Source organism: Sinocyclocheilus rhinocerous, unplaced genomic scaffold, assembly GCF_001515625.1.
Source record: "Sinocyclocheilus rhinocerous isolate Xijiao unplaced genomic scaffold, SAMN03320098_v1.1 scaffold1004, whole genome shotgun sequence".
Classification (NCBI taxonomy): domain Eukaryota; kingdom Metazoa; phylum Chordata; class Actinopteri; order Cypriniformes; family Cyprinidae; genus Sinocyclocheilus; species Sinocyclocheilus rhinocerous.
The window spans coordinates 532,474-542,811 of record NW_015627248.1 but is presented as its reverse complement, the minus strand read 5'-3'; the positions used below and the strand labels follow the sequence as shown (position 1 = coordinate 542,811).

The following is a 10,338-nucleotide window of genomic DNA, read 5'->3' as shown; positions in this document are numbered from 1 at the left end:
AGGATTTTTCTCCATAGAATGAACTTAAATGGTGGCCAATGGGTTGAAAGTCCAAATTGCAGTTTCAGTGCAGCTCCGAGGAATAAGGGTTTTATCTAGCGAAATGATAAGTCATTTTCTAAAAAAATAAAAAAGTATTTACTTTTTGACCACAAATGCTCGTCTTGCACTATAGCTCCGCATTGCGCATCTGTAAATTCACGCATTACGTAATCACGTTGGAAAGGTCACGCGTGGTTAGCTCTTCGTCTGTGTACTCCGGTTCAAAAAGGTAGGGTAGGGCGAAAAACTCATTTTCTTCTCCAACTTCAAAATCGTCTGACATTGTTGTTTTACCTTTTTTTGTAAAGGGCATTTGACTTTCTTTGCACGTTCGCTTTATAAACACTGGGTCGGCACTTCTGCCTACGTTATGCGTGACCTTTCCAATGTGACTACGTAATGCGTTAAGTCCAGCTAGTGCAAGACGAGCATTTGTGGTTAAAAAGTATATACATTTTTATTTTTTTAAAGAAAATGACAGATCGATTTGCTAGATAAGACCCTTAAGGCCTGTTCACACCAAGGACGATAACTATAACGATAAAGATATAGTTCTAAAAATCATTCTCAATATTAAAGAATACCAGAGTCCACACCACAGCTATAACGATAAAGGCACAGAGAAACGATATCATTGGAATCACTTTCAGAACGATTTTTTTTTCAGCTGATGAACGATAAAAACATTGACAGCCAATCAGAATCAATCCTGCTGTAACGAGCTTGAGAATTTAAAGCAGCAGACGAGGGTGCGCTTGGAATAAACAGACGATATCCGCTGGTGTGGACACTAATATAGTTATCTGTATAGTTATCGTTCTAGGTGTGAACGGGCCTTTATTCCTCAGCTGGGACCGTGTAGAGCCCTTTGAAGCTGCATTGAAACTGCAATTTGGACCTTCAGCCCGTTGGCCACCACTGAAGTCCATTTTATGGAGGAAAATCCTAGAATGTTTTCCTCAAAAACCTTAATTTCTTTGCGACTGAAGAAAGAAAGACATGAACATATTGGATGACATGGGGGTAAGTAAATTATCATGATTTTTTTTATTTATTCTGGAAGTGAACTAATCCTTTAATAGTATCCAATGAAAAGTTAACTAGTGAAATTAAAAGTCCCCAGTGGTAACTACTGGATGATTTACTAGATAAAAAAAATTAAAAAAACCTAAGTAAGAAAAAAATCGATACTACTTTGTTCTAAGGAATAAACGCTAAAGCAGCTTGCCATAGTTCGTGCTTTTCTTTACCTTTTCCGTCGTCTTCGAGCACTAAATCAACAACACTTCTCACTGAGAGGCGCAGAGTGACACACGTATCAAGTATTGCGAGCGTCAGTCTGAGCCAATCCGTCATGACGTCCTGCGTTCTCTCTCCCAATCCAAACAGCAGGGGAGAAAGAACAGCCGTTGTACTGATGATCCCAGGCAGTGGCTGGTGTAAAACTAGTTTGTTTAAACAGCTCTACCGTTATGATGAGGAATTGGCTCCCTCTTTCCGCCTCATGGGCAATTAATTAGACCTCTCTTTAAATTTTCAGCATCCTATGTGTGTTGTATCGACTTGTAGGAGACATTTCGAGTTATAAATCCATCTTCAGTCGCGTGTGGAGAGCGTAGCTACGCTGTTTGAGGAGAAGACACTTTTTATACCTTCTGGATGGAGGGTCGGCGCGGAAGGCAGTCGGTCAGTGACTGTGTGGATTAAGCGGGGAGGAAAGTGCTTGTAAAGGTGCGGTGGTGAGAAGGTATCCCTGTTGAGATTTTATTTGACTTAACGGGTTTAATGCGGACAAAAGCTCGCGCTCGAGCGAGGTGCGTCGACGGGCGGGAGGAGAATGGCACGAGCTTCCGCGCTTCTGAGGGGAAAACAAGTACTTGGCTTTCTTGAGGGGCGTCGGGCACATTGCGCAGGAATTTGACTGTCCCTCAGAGTACGTTTTCTGGAGATATCTATCCATTACGTCGAAAGGGAAAAAACCCATTGGATTTTAGTGGTTTTGGATATGGGCTTTGGGGAGTTGGATGCCTTCATATCACGCGCACCTTTGAATTTAGTGTGAATCCAGTGGAACACAACATGGGAAAATATGACAAGTGAGAAGATTCGGTTCCTCTGACCCTCGGTGCTTCAAGCCGGACTGGCGTTCCTTCTGCTAGGTAAACTTTTCTGTCTGAATATTGAGTGGCATTTCACATTGAACTGTCCCTTCTCGACCTCCTTGAAGAATCGGTGCCGAGAGTCCGAATATCTTTTCAGAGTGTCTGGATGTCTTCGGGCTTTGGTTTTTTAGGCAAGGTCAATATGTATCCTCAGGAGTAGAACATTTTATTTTGCTCTCAGAAATTAGAAATAAGTGCATTGAAATGCTTCATAACACCATATTGTGGAGCATCACCTTCATGCATAAAAGATATAGTCATGGTTTGGTCTGAGTGCTTGTATAGTTGAGATAATGGGATGGATGGGGTTGTGTGTGTGTTTGTTGGGCGGTGGAGGGGGTTGTGTTGAAAGACTGAAATCATTTCTTTCATATGCGTCTACATCCGTAATCTGCTCTGTTATAAGTAATGGTGACAATAAGAGTGTCATTTTTATGAGTTGTTTGGTGTTGTTTTTTGTGTGTGAAATATTGACTAGCAGAAGCAATGAAGTAATAGTCTTTAGCATTGGCACAGATCCAGTCGATGATATAGGAGGAGGCGTATCAGAGTCATATGTGCACTTGGGTTTCATGTAATTTTTCCGATAAAAGTGATGTTTTCATTCACTGCAGGAAGACAAAGAATATAGCAGCACTGATACTTGTATTTTATATTGTGATTTTTTTTCTGTAAAAAAATTATTTTGTGTGTGATTTAATGGATAGGAGTAGTTTCATCTTTCAGCAAATGGTTTAATTATGAATTTCAAGCATGCAGAGTTAATATTAATGTAAGAGGGAAGAAACACTTGCAGTGGTCTTTGGGAATGTGCACAGCTTTTTGATTATTCTGAATACCTACATACCTAGTATACAAATTCTCATCAGCCTCTCTGTTACCAAAAAAAGATAAATTAACAAAACAGTGTTGTAAATATATCATTGCATGCTTTACTTTAAATATTTAAGTATAAATTATATCTATATATTTTTTTAAATTATATTTTACATCTAATTTCAGAATAATAAACCATAAAGATATCTTTTAATTTTAAACTGAGTCAAATTCCATCAGTTGCTTTGACAGAAATCCTCAATTTGTCTTGAATTATTTGACAATTTAATGCAATTACTGTTGTATATGTTGTTCCTGAGTTCATTAAACACAAACATATGACATATGTTGTTTGATATAAAGCTGCTGTATATTTTTGGCCACAGTGTTTGAGTTTTAACAGTAGTAGATGGTAACTGAACTGCAGCACCTCTTCCACTGGCTGGTGGTGCTATAATTCAATTTATGGCTCACACAGCAGCTCTAAGGGCCGAGTGCACTGTCTTCCTGGAGAGGGTGTGGGAAACTATGGTTTTATCACGCTGACAAGACAATATATAAGGAAAGAGGGTCAAATTCTTTATAATAGGGTATTCATGTTACAGTACATCTAAGGAACTGCATATTTAGTGTGTAATTGTTTTGTGGAACTGCTTGTATGTAGACCTAATGGTTAACTGTAACTAATTATTTTAACGTGTAAAATGTGTAACACTGATTCCCCTTCATAACATAACATTGAAATTAGCATGTTTTCTAGCATCGTTGACCGATCCTAAATCTCTCGTGGCTGTCTGTTGTGTTGAATGTGTTGCCAGGATGCCAGAAAGTCCTTCAGACTTGTTTAATTACTCTTGCTGAGCTTAGACCCATGATATGATGAGATGGAGCCAAGAAGCCAGCAAGAGCGCAATGATTCCCACAGCTTGCGTGATTATTTGAGTAAGGAATTGGAAAGGGTAAAAAAAATAATAATAATGTTAATGCTGTAGGATTATTTATCACACTCATTATTTATTAGGATTATCACACTCACTGAGTAAAACTGAGATTTCCTTGAAAGGTAGGTTATACAGTAGGTGAGTTATAATGGTACAGTAAGCTGTAAGCTGCATGTTTGAGACAGATGTTAAGATCGTTTCAGTCATACAGTTGCACTTTGCATGTGAGTAATAGGAGACATGTTATCTGTGCTGAGATGGTGAAACCTAGTATTCTTCTGTTTACAGATGTCTGGAGAAGCGGTCATGTCTCTGGTTTGTTCCTGTGCAGTTTTTGCTTTTAAATATAGAATACTTTTTGAAAGACTCTCTTATGTCTCTTATGCTCACCAAGACTGCATATATTTGCTCAAATATACAATAAAAACAGTAATATTGTGAAATATTATTATAGCCTAAAATAAAAGTTTTCTGTAACACTTTACAATAAGGTTCACTAGTTAACATTAGTTAACTACTTTAGTTAACATGAACTAAGAGTGAACTTCTACGGCCTTTATTAATCTTAATATTAATTTCAACATTTACTAATGCATTATTAAAATAAAAAGTTGTGTTTGTTAACATTAGTTAATGCACTGTGAATTAACAATGAACAACTGTATTTTCATTAACAAATATGAATAAATACTGTAATAAATGTATTGCTCATTGTTCATTCATGTTAGTTAATACATTAACCAATGGAACCTTATTGTAAAGTGTTACCAAGTTTTCAATTTTTAAATATTTTAAAATGTAGTTTATTCCTATGATCAAAGCTGAGTTTTCAGCATCATTACTCCAATCTTCAGTGTCACATAATCCTTCAAAAATCATTCTAATATTCTGATTTAGTGCTCAAAAACATTTCTTATTAATATCAGTGATGAAAAGGTTTGGGATAAGTAAGTCTTTGTTGTTGTTTTGAAAAATAAATAAATAATTTCAATTTCAGATAAATGCTGAACTTTCTATTAATCAAAGAATCCTGAAAAAAAGTATCACTGTTTCCACATAAATATTAAGCAGAAAAACTATTTTTAACATTGATAATAATAAGACCCATTCTTAATAATTGTTCACTAATAATAAAGGATAATAACTGCTTACCAAATCAGCATAGAATGATTTCTGAAAGATCATGAGACAATGAAGACTGGAGTAATGGCTGCTGAAAATTCAGCTTTGCATCACAGGAAAAAAATACATTTTAAAATATATTTGGAAAAAAATACATTGTAGGAATGTTTCACAATATTACTGTTTACTGTATTTTTGATCAAATAAATGCAGCCTCGGTAAGCATAAGAAACTTCTTTAAAAAATGTATTTATGCCAAACTTTTGACTGGTAATATATATGGTTGAGTAAAGAATAAACTTAGATTTATTTTATTTGTGACTTTGTTTGATGTAATGGACTACATTACAAGGTTAAAAGGATACTCCACCCCAAAATGAAAATTTTGTCAATCACTTACCCCCATGTCGTTCCAAACCCCTAAAAGCTTCATTCATCTTCGGAACAAAATTTAAGATATTTTGGATGAAAACCGGGAGTGTGTGCAACCCATGACAATAACATTATGGTTGAACCACTGATGGCAGATGGACTATTCTGACGATGTCTTTCATACTTTTCTGGACCTTGACAGTGTAATTTACTTGGCAGTCAATCGGAGAGTCACAAGTCTCCCGGTTTTCATCCAAAATATCTTAAATTGTGTTCCGAAGACGAACGAAGCTTTTACGGGTTTGTAACGACATGGGGGTAAATTGATTAATGACAAAATTTTCATTTTGGGGTGGAGTATCCCTTTAAGTCATCTCTCAGTCAATCATCCATGTTGTTTTCTGGGAAAGATTTGTACAGTGTATCTGCTCCGACTGGTATGGAGTATTTGCAGGACTGGCTAGCCAGCTGTCCATGAGTTCAGTCAGCTATAACAGATGTATTAAACACAATAGACCTGTGCCCCAAACAGATGAATGTAAACATGTCAAAATAGATTAGATACTGGATATGAGGTCAAAACTCAAACTTAAGTGCACGTTCTGACCTTATATCCAACTATGAGATACACAGCTGATGACCGCTCAAGATGTTTGCCAATATTGTCCCTAAAAAGTTACACCTCAGACTCCCCAGGCTTTTCTTTTATTACAGGTCCACACAGGTTAAAACAACCCTGCAGTGTTTCTGCAGATGCTGTGAGGCACTACCTGAATCTTCTGGAAGCTATTTTTGAGTCGCAGAGTCACTGGGATGTAAAAAGCTTTCGTGCAGCCATTTAGGGAACATTTGGCAAAAGACATAAACTGAAACAATTCCAGTCAAAACAGCTAGATTTTGAAGCTGCATAAAATCACAACACAGCCACAGTGAGGTCATGATCATCTCTAAACGTTCTGAATGTGGGATTCAGGAGTGCTGGCACTGGGAGATGGGGAGAGTGTGGTGGTTGTCAGAGTGACAGGAGAGGCAGCGAGGTAAAATGGCAGAGGTTCGAGTGGGAGTCACTTTAGGGGGTGTTTGTCTGTGATAATAAGCAAGAGAAAACTGACAGCTGTGAATAGAAATAGATTCTGTGTACAAAGGCCAATGAGGCTATAATGCCATTAGTTATGTGTATGTGTTGGGGAATGGAGGCTTTCTTCTGTGTTCAGAGTGAATGTGTGTTGCCCTGTGTCTGCAGCACTGTTGTACTGGATGGTAGCTGATGTGGTCTACTGAGACATGAACACAGAAAAATTATCATGAATTAGAGGCCATCAAGGGTAAAAATAGGGAATAAATCATCAGAAGGAAGGGGAAGTGACAAAAGATGAGTTATCTAATCTAATAATATCATAATAGCATTATCAATACTCTAGTGGATTCCCTACCATTTCCAAGTGCTCCAGCTCAAATGAAACATATGGACTTTATCAAAGCATAATTTGAATGATGTTCAAGAGTATTTGGTAGTATATTCAATATTAAAACCATGCACCACATCAAAATGTGTGAGGAAATAAAAAGTCATATTTCACCCCCAAATTATGTGGATATACAGTAACAGTACTAGGGGTCGACCGATATGTGTTTTTCAAGGCCGATGCCGATACCGATTATTACAGATCAAGTAGACCGATAACCGATATTTTGAACGATATCGGCGCCGATAATCGGCCAGGCCGATAATCGGTCGACCCCTAAACAGTACATATATTATACTTTGAATTAGGAAAACTTGATGTTTTTAGGAACATTAAAGAGATAGTTTGCCCCAAAATAAAAATGTTGTCATCATTTATTCATCAATTACAAACCTGAATATATATCTTCAAATTTCATGACTGAAAAAAAATCTCATTCTAAATGGTTTTAAATTAATTTAAATGTGTGTGTGTGTGTGTGCGTGTGTGTATATATATATATATATATATATATATATGTGTGAATATATAAAGTTAAACATTATTCTTCAATATATACATACACATAAATTAAAATTAAGTAACATTTTAGTATAACATGGCCACAATTTACTATTTTGAATGTTGATTAAATCTTATTTATTTATTATTTTTTATTCCTGCATGTCATGCTCCGTGCTCTGTATAAAATAATTTTATTTAAACAAAAATGTATTAAATTCAATAGAAAAATACTGTATTGTATCATTCATATCACTCTCTTGTGTATGCGCGTACCAGTTAGCGGAAGCTAGAGATTACGGTTTATAAAGTTTTAAATATGGATTTTTTTTTTTTTACGAAAATGCATTGATTTGCTTCAGGAGACCCTTATTAACCCCCCGGAGCTGTGTGGATCACTTTTTTATGATGGATGGATGCAGTTTATTGGACTTTTATTGAACTATTGAATATCACCCATTCACTGCCATTATAAAGCTTGGAAGAGCTAGGACATTTTTAAATATAACTCTGATTGTATTGGTCTGAAAGAAGAAAGTCATATACAGTACATCTAGGATGGCTTGAGGTTGAGTATATGGGGTAATTTTTATTTTTGGGTGAACTATCCCTTAAATGAGTTTAATGGGTTTAATTGCTTTGAATATGCCATATCACATTAATACAGCTTGTCTTAAATATAATCTATTATATCGATTATCTATAAATCTAGATAATATCTATTATCTAGATCTAATAATATCTATTATCTATAAATCTAGAATCTATTAGAATCTGAAATGTGCTATATAAATAAACTTGCCTTGCCTTGCCTTATTATGCAAAATATAATAGTATTGTTTTTATTTTTATGTAGGAGTGAAATATTCCCCAGATTTTCTTTTTAAATATGGGGTGAAATATGATCTTTGGGCATATTCTTGACAGATTTCATGATTTCGCCCATATTTGTGTACTCAGTTAACACTGACTTCTAAGAAATGTGGTGGAGTAGACCATAAAATGAGAATTGTGACCTAAAGCACTAATGGAGTCATAAAATATTATAAGATTGTTAATATTCTGTGCAGTTTTTTTTTTTTTGCAGTACCACTTAAAGTCTTTGACTGAAGCTTCATCAGGCCTCTCTGATCTAGAAATAAATCATCAACGTGCATTAGCTGTCATCTGCATTAGCATATCACCACTACCTTCTGCTTTCCTCTGTATGGAGCAAAGCCTGTGTCATCCATAACAAGATTAATAGAGTTTAGCTAACCAAAGCTATCTCTTTAAAGTAGCCTATGCATCCATACTGCACTTATTTAAGACTCATTTAAACAGAACTGGCTTGGAATGATTTATATACACATGCATATAAAACATTTCATATTTGTTTTCTCTGATCCCTATTATTGGGCCTTTCAGCAATGCCAATCCCCTGTCTAATCTGTTTGCAAATATTAGTTGTGTATTCGCAAGGTGAAAATGGGATAAATATTTGCGTTGTGTTCAGAGAAAGGAAGTGTTTTGTGTTTGGTGAGTACATCAGAGCGTTAGACCTGATTTTATCTGAACCGATCAGATTATAGACATAGAGGAAGAGCCATCCACAACATGGATGGCCTTAATCTGGTCCAGAGTGCCACATGCTTGGACAATCTATCAAATGAATGCTTAGGTTCACATGACAAAGCAGCATAAGAATAAACATCCTAGATGTTTACTTGGCTCTGCATATATGAGCAAAACAGAAATGTTACTTAGTATCAATGAGTATTTGATACTACTCTCTAGGGCTGCACTAAACTGATAATCGCAATTATTTTACTCAGAAATTATAGTCATGATAACTAATCACGATTGTTGTCATTTTAGATTTGTTTTTTGTTTTTTTTAGATTTCATCAGAATTATTGTTTAATAAATCTGCAAAAATGTCAACAATTCTGTGTTTTTCTGTCAATATGGGGTGCTGTGTGTACATTAATGAGGAAAAAAAATTAACTTAAATGATTTTAGCAAATGGCTGCAATATAACAAAGAGTGAAAAATTTAAGGGGGTCTGAATACTTTCCGTACCCACTGTATGTAATGACTTGACTTGACTATGAAAAGAACAGCGTTTTAATGTTCAGTCCAGAATAACGTTCAGATTTATTACAGTTCAGCTTAGCAAACAGCACAAACGGCCACATGAAAGAAAACAGACTGGCTGCATTACAATTTAGTTTGAGCAGAATATCGCAGTGGAGATCACTAAGCTCCGACTTGTTTGCTGGAGTTTTCATATTATCAGCACTTTTTTCTCAGTGCAGAGAGAGCACAAGTCACATTGTTGCCAGGTTGGGAAGATTAAGTAAACAATGGGGCAGAAGGGTATCCATTTAAAAGAAAATTTCTGATTAGGGGATTTAAACTCTTGATTTCTAGCAACCGCTTACATGATAGCTTGTGAAGGCTTGTTAATAATGACACGTTTTTGGGATAAATAATTAGTGGGTAAAATCGTAGACAATTATTCTTAATTTATATAGAGAAGCATAAATCATAATCATGCTTAAAATACAATTTATCATGCAGCCCTACTTAGTGATGGGAGAAACAAATATTTTCATAATTTTGAATCCATTGAATCAATTGACCCTTTGCATTAACCATAGACTTTGGTTCATGGGTTCAGAGAGATTGAAACCATTGAAACTTGGAAACATTTCGAAACAGTTATGACATCATGTGCCTTTGGTGATTTGATACACGCCCCTCACTAGCACTGCTGCTCTTGTTCCAGTTTATTACTGTTCATGCTCACTACCTGATAAACTTTTCCTTGCCTTTTGAAACAGACCACTTTAGGGACTTTGATCAGCTGATCTGAGGGAGTAAAGCCGAGAGAAGCTTCTGATACAGTAGGTGGCATCTGATAAAGCTCCCCTGC

The 10,338-nt window shown here is 35.9% G+C and overlaps 1 protein-coding gene across 1 annotated transcript in view; it reads left to right on the top strand.

Moving 5' to 3' along the window:
- Positions 1–1,492: 1,492 nt before the first annotated feature.
- LOC107725366 (leucine-rich repeat and fibronectin type-III domain-containing protein 5-like) overlaps positions 1,493–10,338 on the top strand; it is a 59,784-nt gene continuing 50,938 nt past the window's right edge. Inside the window, exon 1 of the mRNA XM_016534606.1 lies at positions 1,493–2,201. The gene's annotated coding sequence lies outside the window, so the exon portion shown is untranslated. The remainder of the gene's footprint in view (positions 2,202–10,338) is intronic.